The following is a 24412-nucleotide window of genomic DNA, read 5'->3' as shown; positions in this document are numbered from 1 at the left end:
GGTGGTCTGGTATTCACGTATCTTTAAGAATTTTCCACAGTTTGTTGTGATCCACACAGTCAAAGGCTTTCAAGTAATCAATGAAGCAGAAGTAGATGTTTCTGTGGAAGTCCCTGCTTTGTCTATGATCCAACATGTTTGCATGATAAGTTGCTTCAGTCATGTCCAACTCTTTGTGACCCCATGGACTGTAGCCCACCAGGCTCCTCTGTCCGTGGATTTCCCCAGGCAAGAATACTGGAGTGGGTTGCCATTTCATTCTCCAGGGGATCTTCCAAACCCAGGGATTGTACCCAGGTCTCTTGCATTGCAGGTAGATTCTTTACCTCTGAACCATCAGGAAGGCCCTTTTTAGTCCTGTGGCCACTGCTAAGTTTTCCAACTAGCTGACACATTGAGTGCAACACTTTAACCCCATCATCTTTTGGGATTTTAATGGATTCCAACTCAGTTGGAATTCCATTACCTCCACTAGGTTGTTGGTAGTAGTGCTTCCTAAGGCCTTGACTTCACTCTCCAGGATGTCAGGCTCTAGGTGAGTGACTACACCATTGTGGTTATCCAGGTCATTAAAACCTTTTTTGTATAGTTCTGTGTATTCCTGCCATCTCTTCTTTATCTCTTCTGCTTTTGTTAGGTCCTTATCATTTCTGTCTTTTATCGTGCCCAACTTTGCATGAAATATTCCCTTGATAGCTCCAATTTCTTGAAGAGATCTCTAGTCTTTTCCATTCTGTTTTCATTTAGGTTAATATTATGATACAAGAGAAGTTTTTTATCTTCCAGGATGCACATTTTAACTTTAAATGTTTGTGAGTTTTTCCTGGGCAGTGTGGCAGTGAGAGCACAAGATCAGTCAGTTCTAACATGAGTCACTTTGCCCTGCTTTGTTTTCCTTATTGTAGATATGGTAAACCAGAATCACAAATATAAGTTGATGAAATTCAGTTTCTGGCACAGAGAGCCTGTGTACTTATGTATACATTTTTTCAAACTTGACAAATCCTCTCTAATAGATTTTCAAGACTCTCTTTACTTCCTTCTCATTTTCCCACAATGTGGCCCAGAGCACCAATCTTTAAAATCTCCACATCATTAGGTACATTGGTCAAGAGTAGAACTCTGGACAAGACTGCCTGTACCCTCCACTTACTAGTGGCCTGAACTTAAGGTAAGGTACTAACCTTTTCTGTTCCTCATCTATAAAAGAGATAAGGTAACAGTACCTACCTCATAAAGATGTTCTGAATGGGTTCATGCATGTAAAGCTCTTAAGAGAGTGCATGGCACATTGCAAGTGATGTATCAGTATTGCCACTGTTGTTAGTAGTACTATTATTATTATCATCACCCATGCAATTAACATAGTGGCTTAAAGCAATATAATAACATGATAATATTATTATAATGTCATGAGAATTAAATTAGGTTAATATCTGTCATTAGGTCTTTTTCAGTATATACCTCTAATTTTTGTGCCTGATAAAATAATTCACAATCTCTGCTATACCCTTCCTTAGATATTTCAGTGACGTATTATTTTTTTTTGCAAGATCTTTTTAAAATTATTCTTCCTGTAAACTTTATAGGATAAGAAAAGCAACTTATAACCCAGCTGTGTACCTTAAAGCTTTTTCTCCCATCCAGTCTTCAAATGTGCTTGGCAGTTCTCAAATCAAATATATACCACAACCCCGAAGCTTAACCTGGGGCAGAGTCACTCTTTCACCCAGGACATAATGAATATCCAGAAAGAGAGAACATGGGTAATACACACACACATACACACACACACTCACACAGAGTTCTGAAATGTTCTCCAAAAGGAGAACAGTTTCTTTGTTTGAGAGATTACTATACTGGTTTGAAATGATCTAATTTAAATTCAAAGATTGTGTCTACTGTGTACTAAGGACTTTATACATATTCGCTTCATGACAACCACTGAGGCAGGTATTTTTATTCCTCTTTACGTGAGGAGAAAAGTGAGGTTAAGCAATTTCTTACATTACTGATTGATCTAGATCTTTTAGCATCAATTCATTTATTCCAGGACTTATTCTACCACGAATACAATTTATTCTTAAATAAATGATGCACTTTTCATGACTTTTTTTGCTATAATAAAACTTTTAGAAATTATTGAAATTTATCTACTCTTGTTTCTTCTATCTCCATGCCATTTTTGGAGATCAGCTCCTGGGACTGAGGAACAGGCCTCTTGGATTTACAGCACTTAATGCTTTTGAGTATCCTTGGGGTATAAGTTGGGCTTCCCTGGTGACTTGGCAATGAAGAATTCACCTGCAATGCAGGAGCCACAGAAGACTCAAGTTCAATTCCTGGGTCAGAAGATCCCCTAGAGGAGGGCATGCAACCCACTCCAGTATTCTTGCCTGGAGATTCCCATGCATAGAGGAGCCTGGTGGGCTACAGTCCATGGGGTCACAAAGAGTTGGACGCGGCTGAAGCAGCTTAGCATGCATGCAGATGGAGGGTGTAAGTTGCTTTTCTTTCCAAGCTTAGAGCAGATGGGACAAAACTATCTTTTTAGCAACTTAATGTAAATAAAACAACAACAAAAAAACTCCAGGCAACCTGGTAGTTCAAGGCTTATGCTGGCAAGTCTGGGCTTATGCTTATTTCCCCCCACATAGATACCCATTTCTAGCAAAATCTGTTTGAGTCTACCGCTTCTATATTGAATTATGTTGGCATCATTGTGAAAATCATGTGGATTTCTTTCTGAACTCTCTATTCTATTTTATTGATTTACATGTATATCCTTATACCAATCCCACCCTAACTGATTACTGTAGCATTATAATAGTCTTGAAATCTTACTATAGTTATCCAGTTTTGTTTTCCTCTTTCAAAATTGTTTTGGGTTTTTTTGGCATATAAACTTTAAAATAAGTTTAATACTATCTTCAAAATATCCATCTAGGATTTTAATTGAGATTTTGTTGAATCTATTCATTATTTGGGGAAAACTGCTATTTTAACAATATTGAGGCTTCCATCTCATGAATGTGGTATATTTCTTCATTTTTTTCTAGTATTTAAAATTTATTCCTTGTCCTGTTTTTTATAGCTTCCAGTATAGAGGCCTTGTATACTTTGGTTAGATTTTTTCTAAGTATTTGTGCTAATGTAAATAGAGATTTTGTAAATTGCCTTTTAAATTTATCTATTTTTAATTGGAAGATAATTGCTGTACAATGTTGTGTTGGTTTCTGCCATACGGCAACATGAATCAGCCATAAGTGTACATATGTTCCCTTCTTCCTGAACCTCCCTCTCACCCCATACCCATCTCACCCCTCTAGAGCACCAGGTATTCACAGAGCAGTGGATTAAGCCCTGTGTGTTATACAGCAATTTTCTACTAGCTATCTATAAAAATTGGCTTTTCTAATTGCTTATTCTTAGTTTATCTAGTATATGGACAGACAAGTGATTTTTAAAGTCTTTTTTTTTTAAATTGGTGTATAATTGACATATATTAGTTTCAGATGAGAAGGCAATGGCACCCCACTCCAATACTCTTGCCTGGACAATCCCATGGACGGAGGTGCCTGGTAGGCTGCAGTCCATGGGGTTGCTAAGAGTTGAACATGACTGAGCAACTTCACTTTCACTTTTTACTTTCGTTCACTGGAGAAGGAGATGGCAACCCACTCCAGTGTTCTTGCCTGGAGAATCCCAGGGACAGGGGAGCCTGGTGGGCTGCTGTCTATGGGGTAGCACAGAGTCAGACACAGCTGAAGCGACAGCAGCAGCAGCAGCAGTTTCAGATATAAAACATGATGATCTGGTATTTATAAATATTGTGAAATGATCACCACAATAAATCTAGTTAGCATCCATCAAGAAACATAATTACAACTTTTTTTCTTGTGATCAGAACTTTTAAAATCTAGTTTTCAGCAACTTTCAAATACGCAGTATGGTGTTAGCCAGAGTCACCGTGCTATATATTACATCCTTAGGACTTTTTTATTTTATAACTTGAAGTTTGTACCTTTTGACTCCCTTCACCCATTTTGCTCACCCTCCAACCCCCACAAATCTTTTTTCTTTCTTTCTTTTTTAAATTGAGGTAATATTGGCTTATGGGCTTCCCTGGTAGCACTAGTGGTAAAGAACCCATCTACCAATGCAGGAGATATAAGAGACACAGGTTTGATCCTGGGTCAGGAAGATCTGCTGAAGGAGGGCATGGCAGCCACTTCAGTACTCTTGCCTGGAAAATCCCATGGACAGAGGAGCCTGGCGGACTACAGTCCATGGGGTGGCAAAGAGTTGGACACAACTGAAGTGACTTAGCATGTATGTGATATTGGCTTATAAAATTATATTCATTTCATGTGTACAACATTATATTTCAACTTCTGGATACAGTACATCTTGCTCACCCCCAAAAAATTTCACCCCTATCCATCCCCATAATTAACCCCCTTTACCTGCTTTATCCTCTTCCTACTTCTCCTTCCTCTCTGGTAACCACTGTTCTATCCTCTGTATATGTTTGTTCATTTTTAGAAAGATATGCCATAAGTGAGTGAAATCATATAGTATTTTCTTTCTTTGTCTGACTTATTTCACTTGACATATTACCCTCATGGCCCATGTTGTTGCAAATGGCAAGATTTCATCTTTTTATGGCTGAGTAATATTCCATCTTATATTTGTACCACATCTTTTTATCAATTCATCCATCAGTAGGCACTGAGTTTGTTTCCATATCTTGACTGTTATAAATGATGCTGCAGTGAACCTTGGGGTGCATGAATATTTTTGAATTACTGTGTTTTCATTCTTCAGATAAATATCCAGAGGCGGAGAGTTGGATCATATTATAGTTCTACTCTTAATTTTTTTGTGGAATCTTCATATGTTTTTCATAGTGGCTACACAAATTTACATTCCCACCAGTAGTGTATGAGGGTTCCCTTTTCTCTACAATGCTTGCTGTTTGTCATCTTTCTGGTAAAGCCATTTTGACAGGTATGAGATGATATCTCATCATGGTTTTGACTTGCATTTCCCTAGTAATTAGTGATGTTGAACATCTTTTCATGTGCCTGTTAGCCATCTGTATGTCTTCTTCAGAAAAATCCTATTCATATCCTATGCCCATTTTTTAATCAGGCTGTTTGTTTTTGTTGCTGTTGTGGAGTTGTATATTTCATTATTTTGGATCTTAACACCTGATCAGATAGATGATTTGCAAATATCCTCTCCCATTTGTTAAGCTGTCTTTTTGTTTTGTTGACAGTTTCCTCTGCTGTGCAGAGATTTTTAGTTTGATGTAGTCCCATTTGTTTATTTTTGGTGTTGTTTCCCTTGCCTAAGGAGATATATTCAGAAAGATATTGCTAAAACCAAGAAAGACAATTGATTTTTGTTGTCCCACTTTTATGTTGTGACTTTGCTTAAATTACCTTATTAGTTCTGGTAGGTCATTCTTTTAGATTCCTCAAGATTTTCTGTGGCTAGAACAGTGTTTTCTGTAGCTAAAAACAATTTCGCTTTCACTTATTTATTTCCAGTTTGTGTTCATTTGACTTCTTTTCCTTTGCTTGTTGCACTGGCTAGGAAATCCAGTACAATATTGAATAGAAATGGTGAGAGCAGACATTTTTGCTTAGATAGAAAGCATGGAGACTTTCACCACTGATCACATTGTTAGCTGTTGGTTTTTCAAATATTCCTTTAATCAGATTGAAGAAGTTCCCTGTGATTCAAAATTGCTGAAAGTTTTTATCATGAATGAGTAGTAATTTTAAAAATTCTTTTTCTGTAACTGTTGAAATGATCATGTTTTTCTGACTTTGTTCTGTTTTTATGATAAATTATAATGATTGATTTTCAAATATTAGACCAACTTTGCATTCCCAGAATAAACTTTACTTGATCAGATTTATTATCCTTTTTATATACTGTTGCATTCCATTTAGTCAGTCTACCTACATGCTTTTTAAAGCTAATACCCCAACCTTCAGAAAAATAACTCAATTTATATATTGCAAAAAGCTGTCTTTGTGTTCTGTATATTGTGAGAAATATGAGAGAAGTTATGATTCTCTTCTCAGAGGAGTTTATGGTCTCACTACCTTAAAAAAAAGAATACTACGTGATTGATTTTATTGTATGTTACAGGTATACAAACTTGAGGGTTTGTGCAGTAGAGGAGAAAGAAGAGAGACAATGATCAGGGTTACTGTGTATCAGTGTTGCCAGAATGTCTTTGTAGAAGACTGAGATTTGCTTTCATCCTCTGTCACATAAGAGAAATATTTAGACCAAAGTTGAGAACGGAAAGGACATACTTGTAGTAAGGTTTTACCTTAAAGAAGACAAGAAAGAAAATTAGGATAGAAAAATGAAAATTCCTGAACTGGGAATTAGATCTAGTTCTAAATCTTAGCTGATTTTAACTAGTTATGTTGCCATGGGGAAATCACATTATCCTTACATGTCTCAATTTTCTCCTCTATAAAATGTGTGGTTAATACTGATCAGTAGTTCTTGACAAGGAAGGAAAGAGTATATACATTTCTGAAAAAGCTCACAGAACTACTTGTCCAGATGAGAATTGTTGGATTACATAGTCTCTAAATCTATTTCTAAAAATCTCCTAATTTATAATTTTGTGAAATCATCAAACTTGGAGTAAAGATTTTGTTTTTAATTTTGGCTTAGTCATTCTCTAATTTCCTGAGCTTGACAAATCATTTCTCCTTAATGGGCCTTATTACATTTATGTTTAAAATGAAAGTATTTGAAAAATGGGTTTCTAAAACCATTCTATTTCTAAGGTCTGTGATCCTAAAGTGAATTAAATCTATTTATATTATGCCTGTGTGTATATGTAAAATATGGCAAAGAATTTATTATAAGGAAATAAATAACCCTGGTTACATCTTTTATCTGAAAGCATTCAGCATTCTTTAGAATCATGGAAAATAAAATACTAAGACCTACATTGTTAAACTCATTTCTAATTTTTAATGGGAAATTATAAATTAGTTGAAATGCTAGTTTTGTGTAGCATCTGCTTCCCTCTTGTAATGCAAATATAGAAATCTATGATTTCTATATTTTTTCTAGATGTAGTTTTTCTTTATTATTTACAATCTATTTTAAGAAAGCTTCAAGGGTTATAGGGCTTTAGAACACCACATATTTAACTAGCTGGGGCATAATACATGATTTGAGTCCCCAATATTTTCTAACAGTAAGGTTTGTTTATTAAAGAAACCCCATGCTGTGACTGAATCAGTCTAATAGAAGCCAAGTTTGAACTTGAACATTCAAATGTATGCCCATATATCTTGAGCATATATCATACATAATGATGTGGGGTCTAGACATCTTTCTGGGTTTGTTTATGTCTGTTATGGATTCCCCTCATTATCCATGCTGTTTGAGGGAGACCCTATGGATTCAGCTAGTTTATTGCATACTTTCTGTATTTTAAGACTAACAGACTTCCAAGTGGTCCATATGTTCCAACTTGAAAGATTATTTTCTCACTTCCCTGTTTTATGATGGTGATTAAAGAAAAATAAAATAAGATTTTAGGGAATGGTGACATGTTTGAGAGTGGCTAGCCATAATCCTTTTGGCCATGTTTCAAATATAGTTTTATAATTTTTATATTTATTATGCAATTCTTTCTAAAAAATTTTGACAAGTTTGAGTTATAGCATCTGTTTTCTTATTTTTAAACCATATTGTATACCATCTGTTGTTTCATTATCACTGATTATAATTTTTAGGATTTAGTGAAGGTAGATATAGACTTTAATCATTAGTTATACTATTTTGCACTTCATGTTGTATACTCAGAGTACTAGCTAAAGTTGAGTGAGTATACCTAAAGAATAAATTTTAGATATAAAATTTAAAAAAATTTGTTTCTACTTCTTATGAATTTGGAAAAAATAATTTATAGTCACATAGCTATCAGATTTTATTGTTGCTCTTTTTGTTAAAACCTACCACCTTGACATTTATTTTATAAAATTAGGTATTTCTGTGTATCACTACTTAATTTTAAAGAAACTTATTTATATATAAGTTGCAGAACTATTTTTACATCAAGTGAAATAAAGAAATCGAATAACATTGTCAGATTTGCAACAAATATGGAAAGAGGGTCAATTGTCATTAGAATTTATCATTATGGATATTTTTTGAAGGGTGATAGCACTTGCTATAAATATTCATCATGTTCTTAAATCTAGCAACGTTCTGTGATTAGGTGATTTTATGCCTGTTTATGCTGGAAGCAACAAAAGAGACTTTAAAAACTGAAAACATAAACATAATTGAACCACCCACTTAAAAGAGAAATTGGAATAGATGTTTTCCAGGGGAGAACATGGTTTCTGTGTAAAAAGGGCTCGTGTAACAAGAAGTCATCTATTCTTGATTTCTTTAGACAGCTAGAGCTTTGTGCCTCGTCTAGTTTCTGTGTTTTAAGAGCTTGTTCTGTGTAGCAGAAATAATACAATAAATGGGTTTAACCACATTTGTCTCAGCTAGACAGTCTGCTTTGTCAGAGATTGCTGGTACAACATAAACAAATTATGTGTTTGTAGTGCTTTTCAATGAAAGCCTATCTAACAGAGCTGAGATTGTGTTTCAGCAGCTGTAGATTTAATCTCCTACCTGTCAGTTAAAACAGGCATTTCCTGAGCCAGATAAGGACTGGTTGTAGAGGAGGGAAGCAGTCACAGCTGGACAAAGATCTATTGTTACTGGCTGATCATTTCTATGTAGATTCAACTCTGTGTTCTACCATGGAAACTACAATCATAGTACAGTTTTTTTTTTTTTTTTTTTTTTTTTTTTTTTTAATATTATTTTATTAGTTGGAGGCCAATCACTTTACAACATTTCAGTGGGTTTTGTCATACATTGACATGAATCAGCCATATAGTTACATGTATTCCCCATCCCGATCCCCCCTCCCACCTCCCTCCCCACCCGACTCCTCAGGGTCCTCCCAGTGCACCAGGCCCGAGCACCTGACTCATGTATCCCACCTGGGCTGGTGGTCCGTTTCACCATAGATAATATACATGCTGTTCTTTCAAAACATCCCACCCTCACGTTCTCCCCCAGAGTTCAAAAGTCTGTTCTGTATTTCTGTGTCTCTTTTTCTGTTTTGCATATAGGGTTATCGCCACCATCTATCTAAATTCCGTATATATGTGTCAGTATACTGTAATGTTCTTTATCTTTCTGACTTACTTCACTCTGTATAATGGGCTCCAGTTTCATCCATCTCATTAGAACTGATTCAAATGAATTCTTTTTAACGGCTGAGTAATATTCCATGGTATATATGTACCACAGCTTCCTTATCCATTCATCTGCTGATGGGCATCTAGGTTGCTTCCATGTCCTGGCTATTATAAACAGTGCTGCGATGAACATTGGGGTGCACGTGTCTCTTTCAGATCTGGATTCCTCAGTGTGTATAGTACAGTTTTAAAGGAGCTAACCTGACCTTTTATATTGGTAAATTAAGAAGAGTTAGAGACTCAAAGCTGAGCTTTGTGTCATTCATATTTGGAAATTGTCAAGTGGAGCTAAAAATAAGTATCTGTAGCTTTGATCACCATTATTCTAGATTGTGGTAGACATGATAGTAGGGTTACAAAAATGCCTGCTTACAAATTTGTAATGATATTTTTAGGAATTCAAATTTTAATGCAAACTCTGTGTGTGTGTTAGTTGCTCAGTCGTGTCTGACTCTTTGTGACCTCATGGACTGTGTAGACTGCCAGGCTCCTCTGTCCATGGAAACAAAGTAAAGTCAAAAATTAAATCTATGGATAGATACTTCATGATGTGACTTATATATTATAAGGCATATTTGTTTTTCTTTTTTTGTCGGGGGGGATGCAGGGGGTTCTGTTTCTCTCTTTGTTTCACTTTCTTATCCATAGAAATTTATAAAGTTAAGTTGAACTGTCTTAAAACTGGTCAAGTTGATGTGGAGAAAATGTCTATCTCTACATTCAATTAAATTATAATATTATTCTAAGCCCCATGTCTCCCAAATCATGAATGACTGATAGTAGGGATTCATGGATTGGTCCTTGTATATATATGAACTTGGCCAGCAACCTAAATCCACAATTTCTCAATTTCCAGTTTAAACTTCAACTTAAAGTAGTTTATGAGTTCTCAAATTTAAAGATGAATATATATGTCTTAGTTTAATTAATTTTTATAATTGCACTTCAATTAAAGTGTTTATAGCAGCTTTCACTTTGAAGAGTTTTTTACTTATACCATTTGATCTTCATAAAGTTTTTCTAAGGTACCTATAACACAGGGGTTGGAAGTTTTCAGTTGCAATATGCAAGGAACAGAGTAATCAGGTCAAAACTGTGGATGTAAAAGACAGTGCTAATTTTTTTTAAAGCCCACAGGATTCTTGCTTGGTTCTTGCTTGCTTCATTCTTCCCTTCTTCTCTTCCTTCTTTGCTTTCTTTCATATTTTTCTTTTCTTTCCTCTCATTCCTTTTCTTTCCTCTCATTTCCTCCCCTTCCCTTCCCTTTCATTTTCTCTTCCCCTTTTTTCTTTTCTTAATATCTTATGATTAGTGCAAACCTGTCTTAATACTACTTTGGTGATTTTCATGATACAGAAGATTGGCTAAGATTTTATATTGTGCATGTGTGCTAAATTGCTTCAGTCAAGTTTGACTCTTTGCAACCCCATGAATGGTAGCCCTCCAGGCTCCTGTCCATGGGATTCTCCAGGCAAGAATACTAGAGTGGGTTGCCATGGCCTGAACTCTGGGAGGAGGAGCAATTGAACCTGTGTCTCTTATGTCTCCTGCATTGGCAGGTGGATTCTTTACCATTAGCCCACCTGGGAAGCCCAAGATTTTATATTGTATCTACCTTTAAATCTAATGTATACAATGCTCCTGTATCTATTTTTTTGCCCAACACTAAGAATTGTTGTCAAGGGCTGTATAATACTGTATTTCAGATTGAGTAAAATAAAAATTTAATATATTAAAATCAAAGACAAAGAAGTATGAGAATTGCTTGGTAGTATTTCTTTAAGAATGTGTGGAAAATTCGGTATGTTAATTTTCCATTTTGAATTCTGGTTATTTTTGTTTGTTTTTTTATTGACTTGAGTGGACTATTTTGTTTCATTTTGGTTGTGAACTTTTCTGTTCCTTTCAGCTGTGATTGCATGAGTTATTATTAATCACTCTTAAATTATGCTATTGGCCTATTGTTCTTTATAACAGCAAGGAATATGATTTGAGGCGAATTGCTGCAGCATCTGACTCTGTATTGTAAATTCCATTTCTTTTGGCAAATATCACATTAATCTCAACTACCAATAAAAAAAGCAAAAGAAGTTTAATTTAACCTGTGTTTTGAGCCAGTTTGCATATATTAAATTTTCTACTCTTCTGATCTTTACTAACAGTTGATTTTTTTTCTCTCATAGGAAAGTTGACAGGTAGCTTGAATCTCATTTTAAATATTCCTGTTTTTCCCACACAGAGATTGAATTAAGAATTTATATTTTTAGTTTTGTCAGTAAATTTCTTGACTGCTTAAAACTTTTATTCAGACATAATATTTGGGGAAAAGAATTACAGTGATTCAGCAGTAGCCACTTAGATTTTAATTCCTTATACTTTTCTCTCCTATCAGTATAAAAAGGTGCAAGTGTTTGCAAGTGATAAGCTTCTTGTCCCATGAAATCACTGGACAGGTCTGTTTTAGTCAATCAGTTAATCAGTTAGTTAGATAATGACTCTTTGCCTTTCATATTTGGAGGTAGTGTCCTAGTAGCATGCTATGAATTAATCTGCAAGATATCTTCCTTCTGCTTGAGCAGAGAGGATATATAAGATGGGAAAAGTTTACTGTTTTCCCCACTTTTGGACTGTTGGTCTCTCTGCTTTCATTCTGAGTCAATTTTTCTCACAGCAACCAGAGTCATTTTTATAAACCTAAATCAGGTCTCATACAACTTTAGGTCATTTAACCCTATGCTATACTGTTTCCTCAGAGAAACATTTCTTGACCACTCCTATCCAAAATAGTCCTCACTACTGCCTGCTGACTACCTCCTGCTACTCACCCTCTACGCCTCAAACTCTATCTCATTATCTTACTCTGTTTTCTTCATAGCATCTATTTTCAACTGGCATTTGTTATATTTAGTATATATATTGTCATGGGTGTGTGTATACACACACATATATACATATTACATCCATTTGTATATTGTCTGTCTTTCCTAGGAGATAATGGTAGGGAAGGAATCTTGTCTACTTCTGGGTCCCCAGTGCCTAAAATGGTGTAAAATAACTGAAAACCATTAAATAATTCAGCAGAGTGTATGCAATGTAAATGCTGACAGAGGAAAAGAAATTTATACTTAGGGAATTTTCATAGAGGAGTTTGAGCTGAACTTCAAAGGGTAGGTCAGATTTGGGACAACAAAGGGGAAAGGAAAGGTCATTCTACATAAGTGAAAAAAAATGTCATGCACAGAAACTTAGAAGCTACTGAAAGCAAGAGGGGAAAGAGGGTAAATGGTGGTAGCAAGAAAGAGGTTTGAAAGGTATGTTAAGAATATGTTCTTTAGTGATGTCAATGCCAGCCCAGACTAAGGAACTTGGATGTTATCTTCTTTAATAGGAACATTTCTTTTTTGTATCGAAGTTATTTAATACGAACATAGTACTAAATAAAATACAAAAATAAAGAAAACTGCTCCTTTTGAAACAGCTTATTAGCTTGTCCTTATATCAGCTTCAGTGTTGATGTACTTGTACATTTAATTGGGGTAGCAGGTGTAGAAATGTGTGAGAGTGTATGTGGATGAGTGTGTGTAAGTGTGCATGCTGAGAGTGGGACAGGAGTTGTAGGTTACATTACAAAATGAATTACAGTTACATGTCTTTAACTTTTTGCTCTAAAAAGGCCTGCTGCTCCTGCTGCTGCTAAGTCACTTCAGTCATGTCCGACTCTAAGCGACCCCATAGACAGCAGCCCACCAGGCTCCCCCATCCCTGGGATTCTCCAGGCAAGAACACTGGAGGGGGTTGCCATTTCCTTGTCCAATGCATGAAAGTGAAAAGTGAAAGTGAAGCCGCTCAGTCGTGTCCGACTCTAAGCAACCCCATGGACTGCAGCCTACCAAGCTCCTCCCATGGGATTTTCCAGGCAAGAGTACTGGAGTGGGTTGCCATTGCCTTCTCCACTAAAAAGGCCTAGAGTATAATAAAAAGTAAAAACCTGAAGGCTGTTTGATTTGTGGTTATGGTCACTATTTATGCGTTTGAAAAGAGTGTGTTAGTTGCTCAGTCATGTCCGACTCTTTGCGACCCCATGTAGCCTGCCAGGCTCCTCTGTCCATGGAATTCTCCAGGCAAGAATATTGGAGTGAGTAGCCATTCTCTTCTCCAGGAGATCTTCCAGATCCAGGGATCAAACTCACATCTCCTGCATTGTAGGAAGATTCTTTATCACCCGAGTCACTAAGGAATCCTGTTTATGCCTTTACTCAGTGTTTATTTCTTATAAAGTTCCCTTTACTTTACCTCTCTGCACCCCTGAACACATACAGGTATGGTCTCTTACTGATATGTCCAGGGAGGATTATCTCGCCGTGATTGGGACCCAGCTGTCAATAGCTTAGACATCTTATTTATGTTCTGTTCAGAGTTTATGTTTCTCAGCCCTCCTAGCTTAAGATGAAACTATTTCTGCTCTCCTTGTTAGGTGTTGCCTATGTGTTTTTCTGTCATTTGTTCTGTATTGCATAACCAGTCCACTGTGATAAAACAAACTTTTTTAATATTTCGAAAAACTATATCCCTGGCTCTTCTGATGAGGACAGCTTATCATCTGTCAGAAAAGGTTATAATTGATGATGATGAAATTATAAAAGAAGTTTAGAGGCATCTCTAAATTATGCTATAGAAGAATTTCAACAGATGTACTAGGAGAGCTCAGTCATTAAAAATATCTTCAAATAAATGAACCAAATCAATTTTTATATTTTTCTTACCAACAAGTGGACTTCAAAGTCAGACTGTGGCATACCAAAAGAAAAGATCACCGCAATGAAGTAGGTTTGAAGCAGAAGTATATTCCTATTGCCTTGATTTGAGGACTGCAAATGATAAAAGGACTTCAAATTGGTTCAGAAGATTTTAAAATTATCAAAAGTATTATAGCTTATTTTTTAAATAACAGAGAATGAAAATTTTTTAATGCATTTGTATTATAAACATTTGTTGAATCCCTACTCTGTACAAGACAAGGAGTTTTACTAAGATGGAAAGTCCCTTCCTTTAGGTTGCTTGTGGATATTTTAAGAAAAGCTGTAGTTTAAGATGTAAACCTGCATTTCTGGAGGAGAAATTTAATAATTGAACTCTGGTCATTGCTAACAGAGTAAGCCTGTGTAAAATACTTCAGGGGTAAAAGCCAGATTGCCTTCATTACAGTTCAAAAGTTTATGAAATGTTTATGTCTGAATTTGGTTGTTACAAACAAAGGAACGCCACATTCTTCACAAATGTTACTATATTTATGTGGCATTTATACAAGATTAAAAAATTAATTTCCATCTTGGCAAAACACTTTGATCATTGTGTATTTAATGGGGTTTCCATTTGAGAACAACAATCATTAGTCTCTAATACGTTTCATATTTCTGTGGAAATAAGACAGGGTGGAATAAGAAACATTCATCTTCACTAGTCTTTGGAAATATCTAAAGTAATTGACTAGCTCAGTCTTCTGTGATGGCCTGGTGACCACTAACTGTGACTGTTTGCATAATAGTCAACTCTTCACTTCTGTAGTGATAACTGTTTGTATCTGATTAAAATTAAGACTGTTTTAGTTCTCTTGACTTTTCCAGAAGTTGCAAAAATTGAGATTTGCTGTTCTGCTTTAACCAAACAAATGCACACATGGGGATAACAATATGCTGAGTTTATGCAGATTTTACAGCACGAATCTGAATAAAATACCCACTAATAGATCCTTAAGGAGTAATAAACACACATGAATTTTCCTTAGTTGCACTTTAAAGTGATTTTAACATACTACTAGACCTTAACAATAATATTTAATTGACAAGATTATGCATTTGTATGGATTGAAAAGGTGGTACATATCTAATTCCAAATGAATCATAAATTTTACTTTTGCATAACATGTTTTATTAATTTCTTTATGGCCAGGACATTCTACTTCCCTCCTGGTGAGAGTTTCTTAAAACATAGTAAGATAATTTAAACACATTTAATTAACATTTGTCATCCATTTTATAAAGTAATCTGACTTTTGTCCTCATAAATACTCTCAAAATTCTTCTTGGTTTGAAACTATAGGAAGACTATGGAAAGATATGTAATGGAATTTTTGTTGTAATTTATTTTTCTTTTTAAGCAAATCTTTCTCTGTTGACCACTTTCCAAAGTAAGCTGACAAATTGGATGATTTATACTACTGCATAAGTGAAAGCAAACTTAACATGTCTACCTGATAAAGCTATGGACTTCTCTAAGGCATCTTTTTATTCCTAGCGCTCAGCACAGTATTGAGCAGACAGTGCTCAGTTCAGTTCAGTCGCTCAGTCGTGTCAGACTTTGTGACCCCATGGACTGCAGCACGCCAGGCTTCCCTGTCCATCACCAACTCCTGGAGCCTGCTCACACTCATGTCCATCACATCAGTGATGCCATCCAACCATCTCATCCTCTGTCGTCCCCTTCTCCCATCTTCAGTCTTTCCCAGCATCAGGGTCTTTTCCAATGAGTCAGTTCTTTGCATCAGGTGGCCAAGGTATTAGAGCTTCAGCTTCAGCGTCAGTTCTTCCAATGAGTATTTCAGGACTGATTTCCTTTAGGATTGACAGTGCTAGGTGCTCAGTAAAAGCTGTTGAATAGTTGAATGAAGACAGTCACTACTGATAAACTTTACAGAGTAACATGTCTCTTAGGGGCCTAAGAGGTCATTTTACACATGTAGAACTCTATTTCAGGGAATAAGAGGACATATAAGTAAGAAATGCTAAAAATCATGATTCCATTAGTACCAAATCCATGTTGTTTTCATTGAAAATTCATTATTTAAACAGAACATGTAAAAATGAATAAGAGACAAAGTAATGATGTTTGACTACTGATGATCCTGGTAGATTAATGAGATATTTGCCCATTTTCGAAAAAACAGAGAAAGCAGAATATATACAGTATGCTGAAAATATAAAAAGATGTTAACACAAAGGACATGCAAAGAATTGGCCCTTTCAGGGCTATTAACATTTCTCTCCGAATATATACTTAAAGAAGATTCGTTAAATATGTGCTATTGATCTGATAAATGGAGCCATTGTACTGTTACTCTCAAAGATCATTCTCCTCCTGTGTAATCAAGGAAGGGAGCTGGAAAGTACTAAACTGAAAGTGGATTTGAAGTGGATTTGAAATAGCTTCTTTAAAAACCCACCTATGAAAAGAGTTGCTTTGTTTACATCCCTTACTCTTGTAGTGAAGGTGGGGACATAGTGAAGCTAGGGACAATATGTATCATCTCCATTTTCCCTATGAGTACTTCAGATATTTTATTAGATATATTTAATAGTGTAAAGTAGTAAAGACAAGTAAACTACGGAAGCTATTTTCCATTCTTTTCCTTGAAATTAGCTTTTTAAATATAATATACATAAAGAAAATGTTCGCTATTCATTAATCTTCAAAGACATGACTTTGAAAGACTAAAGCTGAGTTTTTAAAAAGGATGCCCTTAGACTGCAATATCTTTAGTTTGTTCTACCTTTTCAGGGATTTTCCTGGCCCTTTAGTGAAGATTTTAAAAGATTGGTGACAATAGTAATCAAAATTCCAGGAAAAAAAATTGCATTGTATGAAAGATGAATGGTAACAAAGTGTCTTGTGTGTTATCCTTGTGGGAGTTTGAGAGAGAGAAAATGTCTTGCCTTCAACAAACAAATAAACATAACAGAATCTTTTTCTTATGTTATTTGTACAGTGATTATCCATTGGATATTGGTAGGAAACATCTAGGAAGATTGGACTCTGTCTTAAAGACTCAGAAAATTTGTGTCTCAGAATTGCTTCTGATAAAATATCAGTTTGTTTATTCTCCTGTTAGAGCTAGTCAGATTCTCTATAAGCAAGGATTTGCAATCCACCATTAGCGGTAGCAGCTAGAGATTTGCTAAATAAGACAAATGAAAAGCAGACAAAGTGATATCAAGATTTATTTAAAAATCATTCTTAAACCTTCTTCTATAATGAGAACAGCTACAGATCTATACCTTTTGCAGTTGTATTAACAATAATATTACCCTATGGAAATTAGTGCTCGGAAAACTAATTCTTGGGTCCTCAATGGTTCTCCTGTTTATTAGTTGGCACAAAATGCCTACTATGTATGTCCTTAGCCCTGTGATAAGAGCAATGGGGCATAGAGCAATATAAGCGTCACAGTCTATTCAGGACCCTCAATTTACTTGGTGAGAGATGATTAATGAAGTGAAACTATTCTCTATTCTAGAGAATAGTCAGGTCGGCTGTATACAAGGCTCCTTTGGATACTTCAAACTATGGTCGATATGTTGATCACTGCTTTATGCTTTTTAAGTCGGGGCAAAACAGAGTCTTAAAAATTTAGGCCAAAAAAAAATTTTTTTGCAACTAAAGGGTTTGCTTTAAAGCATTATTTATCCTATCAAATGAGACCCTTTCCCTCCTAACTCTTCAGAAATAGCTGAGATTTGGCATGCATTTTTTGGCAGTAAGAAGATACCTCCATGCCTTGAAGGCTTTTCATGTAAGGTTCTGGGGACTTTATTTCTTTCACTCTAGACTGTGCAGCTTTTATAATGGTAACACTTTATGCAAATAACTTAGCTACTCTTTGCAATAAAGAATATGGCCTTTAAGGAAATTCCACCCCCACCTCACCCCCACCCCCACCCCTTTCTGTCTGTCTTTATGCCCTGCCTCTCCCTCTGATTGCTCTTTCTGTCTTGTTTTTTTTTGTCTCTGTCTTCCCCTCCCTCCTTCATGATTTACAAACATTGGAAACATTCCTTCCAACAGATTAAGGAAGCTTTCTCCAATTAAATCACATGAGAAATAATTTTCTAGAAATAAGGCATTAAAAAGACCTTCACTTGCTCACTGTCTTTAACTAGGTAATAGACATCAATATTGTTCATGATTTTCAATACAAATACTTATTTCCTGTCACTAAGAAAAGTTAAATAATCCTCATGAAAGAAAATGAGCCCCCCTGAGTGTCACTCTGTTTGCATATTAGCACGTAGCCAGGTCTCTGCCAAGTTGCTTTCTGACTGACTGCTGCAGATGCTCTTTCTCAAGTATTCTGAGTCATATCTTTAGTGCAAGTCTTCAGGGACAAACAATAGCACCTGTTCCTCACAAGATATCAGGCCAGTTAGCCCATTCATGTATCTTTAATGAAGCTCTGGGGCAGATGGCAAAAAATGGCATCATCAACTTAGCACAGAGAAAACAAAGGGCATAAGTGTTGATGCAACAATGCTGTTTCACGAACAGAAAGAGACAGAACCGAAGTGTTTCACGTGCATCTGCTGCTGTCTCGATTGTCTAAAAGATGTGAGTTACACCCTAGCAATTAAAATTTCTGGGCATGTAGCCTATTTGATCAAGAATGTGTTCCTCACCCTCTGCAAAAGGGAAACGCTTTGGTCCTGGATTGTGGAAGTTTAGAATTAATGGGCAGTGTGCTTTAAGGGATACAGTTTGCTTCTTTCCTGATGCACTGACTAGCTCCACCTATGACAGGGTTCCTGGATTCTCATTAGTCATTCCAGTTACATATCCAGTTAGTTAGTGCTGATTTCCAAAGCAATAAAAAATAATGCGCTTTTATGCTCAGAGATTATTTTTGGTCACATTAAGTTTTACTCTTTATATTAACAATATCAGTTTTACTTCAACCTATGGGATAATTGGGGGGTTTCCCTAGTGGCTTGGATGGTAAAGAATTTGCCTACAATGCAGGAGACCTGAGTTCAATCCCTGAGTCTGGACGATCCCCTGGGGAAGGCAATGGTAACCCACTCCAGTGTTCTTGCTTGGAGAATTCCATTGACAGAGGAGCCTGGCAGGCTACAGCCCACTGTGCTGAAAAGCCTCGGACATGAATGAATGAGCAACTAACATACACACATGGGCTAATTATGGCTCAGCAGATAAAGAATCCACCTACAGTGCAGGATACACAGGAAACCCAAGTTTGACCCCTGGGTCAGGAAGATCCCCTGAAGAAGGAAATGACAACCACTCCAGTATTCTTGCCTGACAAATCCCATGGACAGAGGAGCCTGATTGGCTACAGTTCTTGGGGTCGCAAAGATGTGGACACAACTGAGCAACTAAGCATAGCACAACACATGAGATAATTAAAGAATCTGAATTTGGGCTAGGGGAAAACTACACTTTCAAAAAAAAAGATGCTATCTGAAATTTTGATAACTTCTTGAAAAAGACATGTGGAGACTGGTCACTCTGATGGAATTCTATTATTTCTTATTCTTTAGTGAAATATTTTTGGAACTTGCTGTTTACAATGTGACTGCCTTTCCTGGCATGTTACCAAATGGGAAAATAAGATGATGGGAAGAAAAAGGAAGGGCAGGCTTACATTCTTCAGAGCAGGATGGGACTTTTCTCTTTTATCAAAATTCTTTATCTTCCTTAGGCACTGATATGCAGTGCAGTAAACTTAATTCACAACTTCCATAGAAGAAAAATATTTTAGTTGCTTATGTGATGCTTTTATGGCCATCAAATCCTCTTTCCTTACCTCCCCCACCCACCTTGTTTTTGCTTTCTATTTTTGTCCCACCTTCAACCAATAATCTTCTAGTAAGTAAAGTAAATGGAAAGCTCTGAAATGGGAAATTATTGCTTTAATTCATGATTTCTACTCACTTTATTTGCACTAGGTCATACTGGTGAACTTTGTATGAAAGATGGTAGTTGGAAGTATTCACAGAACTTTAATTACCTGTACTACCTTTTATGACACATAATTTTTTTTAAATGGTATCCCATTGGTGAAATCTGAGTAAGGCTGTCGGATTGTGTCAATGTCAGTGTCCTGGTTGTGATATTGTTTTATAATTTTTCAAGTTTCACCATTGGGAGAAACTGAGTAAAGTATACATGGGATCTTTTGTATTATTTATTATAACTGCATGTAAATTCACAATTATATTTAGCGAAAGATGACTTTATGCTTAATATAGTACTTAAAAGTACAGGCTTTGAACCTGGCATACCTGGCCTTGAATCTTGGCTCCATCACTTTTTCAGTGACCATGTTACCTAATTTCTCATTGTTTTGTCTTTCTCATTAAATAAATGAGGATAATAACAGTAGGTACCTGATAAAATTTTGAGAATTAAATGAGATGGAGCATTTAAATCACTTTCCCATATGCTTGACATATAGGAAATACTGGAAAATATCAGCTGCTGGGATGATGATGATGATGATTTCTGTAATTAGAGATATAAGAGGAGCTTTTCATTGTTTCTCAGCCTGTGTTCTAACTGGCTACTGGATATTTTGGCTTATATTTAATGAAGGCATTTTGAATTTTCACATCATTATTTTACTTAAAATAAGGTCAACTTTATCATTTGGATCTAAATGATTATTGTTAATGAATTAATTGGAATTAATTACAAATTTGAGATCACTGTGTAGGTACAAAATAAGAGAGAAGAAACAGACCAAAACTGAACAACATAGTATCTATATTCCACAGTATCTATATTTCAGAGACTAAAATTATTTTCAGTTGCAGCCCTCCAGATTTTCTCTATGCAGAGGATGTACACATATGATTTCTTGCTTTTCTTTTACTGAAGTCCATGTGATATAATGGAAAAAGCAATGAACAGGGTGCAGAAGCTCTGGACTCTAGATCCAGGCCTGTCACAGGCAGTGTGACCTCAGTTTTACCTTCTCAAGCCACCTGGCTCCCTCAGTGTAAATTGTGAGATTTGAGCTGGATTAGTGGCGGCAGTAGCAGCAGTGACTCTCAGAGAATGGTCCTTGAACCAGCAGCACGAACTAGCTTCACCTAGGAGCGTGTTAGAACAGTCTACTCAGGTCCCCACCTCAGATCTACTGATCTCTGAGAATGGGTTCAAATAATTTTTGTTTTAACCAGCCCTCCAGATAATTCCAAAGTCCACAAAAGTTTGAGAATCTCCTCTCTGGGTTAAATTTTAGTCTACATTCTAGGCTGTTGGCCCCAACCCCCAGAGTTTCTGTTTCATAGGTCTGGGCTGGAGTCTGATAATCTGCTTTTTCTAAAGCTGCTGGTTGGGCGCCACACTTCAAGAACTACTAGGTTAGATAAACTCTAAGCTTTGCTTCAACTCTGTGATTCCACCATTATCATTGTTTTCACAATACCTTCTGCCCCCCTCCTTATTTACTTTGTTTCTCAGTTTATTGAAACTGCCTCTTACATAATAGCATTGAACCTTTCTAAAATATCCTGTTATGTAGAGGGTGATGAACAGAAAAGAACTTCCCTAAGTTCTTACAGCTTCTGTTAATATGAAACACCTACAGCTCTTTAATGTTAAAAATGACCTTAATTAGTTAACTTTAATCTCTCAGTTACATAGCTAGCTACAAAGGAAATATCTTCAGACACCAAGATTCAATAATTAAAGTCTGATAGCTGATTGCCATTGATGCCCTTATGCTTAAGATCTGAATAGCTTGGGCTCCAATGTAAAAATAAAATTATGTTTTCAGATGCTGTTTAATGAATAACACTAAGGATCCCAAATTACATCTTCAAAGGAGCCTTTTAATTTCACCTTTTTTTTCTTTGTGTTCTGGATATTTAGGATAAGATAATGCTCTGTGAGGCATGGGTCTGCTAAAAACAAACAAGCCTTTACCTGCCAATCTGAATTATTTATTTGACTCATGTTTTCTTATTTGAAGTAGAGTTATGGGTTAAGATCCACTGTTTCTTGTGTTAGTTCTTTAGTAGTTTGATAAATTTCTAATACTGAATAGCAAACTGGATAAGAAAAACTAAGGATCTAACATTTTCTGAGTGCCTATTAAATCCTAGTCACCAAGCCACGAGCATTACTTTTCTTGTTTATTTAATCCTCACAACAACCATACTGCTACCAGCTAAGTTAGTACACTTTGGTTTCTACATGAGGAAATAGACTCAGGAAGGCTGAGTAACTGTTCAAGATCACACTGCCAAGGAAATGACACTATATAGATTTAAGCTTCAGATTCATTTGACAACAAAGCCTTTGTAGACATAGTAGATTCTGAATAAATGTGTTGAATAAATGGAGGAATGACTGACTATACAACATTATCTTCCTAATGTTGACTTTTAAACAAATGTAGAATTATAAAGTTGAAAATGCACCATAGGTCATTATCTAGTTAAGGTTTAAGTTATGTCTTTCCTTTAAAGTATCTGTGACATATGAGTATACAGCCATTACTTGACCACTTCTCTAGAGAAGGGCATGGCAACCCACCCCAGTATTCTTGCCTGGAGAAGCCCAGGGACAGAGGAGCCTGGTGGGCTACAGTCCATGGGGTGACAAGGAGTCAGACATGACTGAAGCAACTTAGCACACACATTCACAGGAAAATGGCACAAAGAACCTCTTTAATCACAGTGATTATTGAATAACTCATTATTAGAAAATTCTTCTTTGCATTAAACTTGCCAAAAATCTTTCTTTCAAGCCTAGTTCTGTTCTTTGTAATCACTCAGACTTAATCAAGTTCTTCTTCCATACATAATTCTTTCAAATATTTCAACATAACTGTATCTCTTTTCTCTCCCAATCAAAATAGCCCCCTTCTCAAGATCCATGACACATAATAATGATTTAATAAATATTCATTGAAAGAAGGAAAGAAAAAATTTATTTGATATCTAGACTCCCCACTTTTTGTTTCCTTCCTTTAGAATGTGAAGCATCTGTGCTGTGTTCTGGGTGTATGCTAAGACCACATTTCTAAAACTAAATGAAGTGATTTCCTTTAATATCCTCTTATACTAAATAATAGTCACCCACAAAAATATCATGTCTTATTTTCTGACATAGAACACTGTTGTCATCTTTGACATCTGAAGTTTGCAAGCTGGAATTGAACAGCAAACCTAGTGCTTTTCTTCAGGGCTAAAGGCAAGACCTAGGCACCAGGGGATCAGCTCCAGTTTAAGCAGGCTAAGTTCGTACTCAAACGTACAAAACTTGGGCTTACCTCAGCTAAAATGGAAGAAAAAGCTGCCCAAAGCTAGTTTCTTTCACGCCCCACTGGCAAGGTAGTAATTGCACAAAGACCTTTTTATTATAAGTTGATTTTCCTGAGAAATGAATTCAGAAAAATACTGTAAAGTGTTTATTTTTTGCTTGCCCTTTATTAACCCACATCTTAGGGCTTTCCCTAGAGAGAAACTGTTGGTAAATGAAACCTCTTAGACCTACACAGGAGCATTTTTGCAATCTGTCCCTAGCTGTGAAGGGAACAGGGACAGGATAAGGCAAGTTGGTGCTATTTACACAGGGTCATCAGCCAGTATATGGAATTTTGCCTAAAGAGAATATTTAGGAATTTAAATGGGGGAAGGGTTTGGGGTTGGTAGACTACTAGTAAAGGTTTGTATCTTAAACAGGATATAATACAGCTTCTTTATACCAGTAAGGAGGGTAAAGACCCTGTTTGAACTTAAAGATCGTTGCTGTTAGTACATCCTAGTTTTGATCTTTAAATAACAAAAGTCCTATAGTTTAATTTATAAAATCATGCCCTGAAAGCCAGTACAAAACCTTCCTGTGATGCTCTTCTGGAATCAGGACAGCATGCGTAGAGTAAGGGAGGGAGCTGGGAAATTAAAATGTGATTTTCACAGACATGATTCTGTCATAGTTCTTATTTTCTTTATATGGAATACAAATACTGATATAGAGTGAAGATTTTCTGTTTTGCATTTTTGTGCTCTTTGATACATTTATTGAGGTCAAATGAGACTTGATATAGTAGGATTTATTATGAAATGCTCTCTGAATACAACTCCATAATTACTCAGCTACATGGTAGTGCATAAAGCTGTAAAACTGCTTAGCCAGACAAGCAATTTATATGTTACATCGAGGTGTGTATGGCAAAGAATATTAGTTTAATTGGGAGCCAAGAGGTAGTAGCCTTAAATCTGACGGGCTATATGTTTGACATAATGCAGCGAGGCTTTGAAATAAGATACCTAAACTGGGGAGCTACAGCTTTT

At 36.0% G+C, this 24412-nt stretch overlaps 1 protein-coding gene across 24 annotated transcripts in view; it reads left to right on the top strand.

The window, feature by feature from the left end:
- SOX6 (SRY-box transcription factor 6) overlaps positions 1-24412 on the top strand; it is a 675736-nt gene that overhangs the window by 511941 nt on the left and 139383 nt on the right. The window lies entirely within an intron of this gene.

The sequence above is a fragment of the Muntiacus reevesi genome, chromosome 9 (assembly GCF_963930625.1).
Source record: "Muntiacus reevesi chromosome 9, mMunRee1.1, whole genome shotgun sequence".
NCBI classification, from domain to species: Eukaryota; Metazoa; Chordata; class Mammalia; order Artiodactyla; family Cervidae; genus Muntiacus; species Muntiacus reevesi.
The sequence above is the reverse complement of the archived record's forward strand: the minus strand, read 5'-3'. Positions and strand labels throughout refer to the sequence as shown.